The sequence below is a fragment of the Aplysia californica genome, unplaced genomic scaffold (assembly GCF_000002075.1).
Source record: "Aplysia californica isolate F4 #8 unplaced genomic scaffold, AplCal3.0 scaffold01186, whole genome shotgun sequence".
Taxonomy (NCBI): domain Eukaryota; kingdom Metazoa; phylum Mollusca; class Gastropoda; order Aplysiida; family Aplysiidae; genus Aplysia; species Aplysia californica.
In genome coordinates this window covers 43,999-45,481 of record NW_004798456.1, presented here as the reverse complement: position 1 = coordinate 45,481, position 1,483 = coordinate 43,999, and positions in this window count along the sequence as shown.

The following is a 1,483-nucleotide window of genomic DNA, read 5'->3' as shown; positions in this document are numbered from 1 at the left end:
GATAAGATAAGATAAGATAAGATAAGATAAGATAAGATAAGATAAGACAGATAAGATAAGATAAGACAGATAAGATAAGATAAGATAAGACAGATAAGATAAGATAAGATAAGATAAGATAAGATAAGATAAGATAAGATAAGACAGATAAGATAAGATAAGACAGATAAGATAAGATAGGACAAGACAGATAAGATAAGACAAGATGAGACAGATAAGATAAGATCAGATGAGATCATCTATTTCTGTACCTGTGATAAATTCCTTCCTGGCTTTACAGCAATTGTTCAAAAGGATAAAGATATGCTTTATAAAACACTACATTGTCTATTGCTTTAATGAAAGAATTTCAATATGAAAAGGAACAAACTATCAGCTGACAACAACACAACAAGCCCCATCAGACGCATCTCTGGGAGCATAAAGCAGGAATTATATACCACAGAGTTTCTCAAAGTCAAACCACGGATACACCGTAATAGCCAGGTCGCCTGTGAGCCACCCCCACTAGTATTTTTAAAAACGCCCAAAACGGAGTCCAGAATTAAGAATTCATTCATTTCTATTTCCCTTGTTACCAAAACATTTTTACGTGAATCAAACAAGGGATAATTCCTTTTTCTATTCCTTGGATTTATAGTAACTAGAAAAGTATTAGAAAGTAAAGCAATCGTAGGGAAACGAAGTAGAGGAAGACCAAAGCTGTGTTTTATGGACTTATGGACTACTGCAAATGTTCCTTCAATGCGTGCAGCGTGGTCCCCACAGAACTGGGCAGAGCTTGCACAAGACCCTCCTACATGGTGGTACATAATGGTGTGACACAAGTGGATGTGAGTTCTGAGACCTGTGAGGAGCCAAAGAGGGAAGGAGCAGGATGTTGACCAAAGAGGGAAGAAGCCGGATGGTGAGGCAGATCTCGCACATTCCAGACTCGTGTTCTCAAAACTCTCCCTGGTCTTGTCTTTCCCCCACAGGACCAGCCAGGCAAGACCGACTCTGCTCACCAGACCTTGCTACCTCCGAGCTACAAAGTTCTCTCTGACACTTTGCCTGTTGTGCGTTACTGAGACCGCGAGGTCAGGAACCAAACGTTTTATCTGATCTCTCAAAACTGTTGGATTATTCAAAATCCGTATCAAGATATCCCAAAAAATTGAATTCGGAAAGGAATAGCATGTTTAGAACCTCAAAGATTTCTACGTCACATTTTTCAAAACTAGAACTGTGTCATTGTAAAGTAGCGAAGTGCGGCTAAAACCCGACAACAACAAACTTGGAAGTTGTGCACGATCGTGTGTGGCACGACATGTGAAGGTCATTTCTCGTTGTGAGTGTTTACAGTGACGCCACGAATTGTACATAGCTCTACAACTTGTAGTACAAGTGGTTTTGTGAGCCGCTATTGAAAGAGAATTGATGTACTTGTGTTCATTAGAGTGTGTGCATGTGTGTGTGTGTGTGTGTGTGTGTGTGTGTGTGT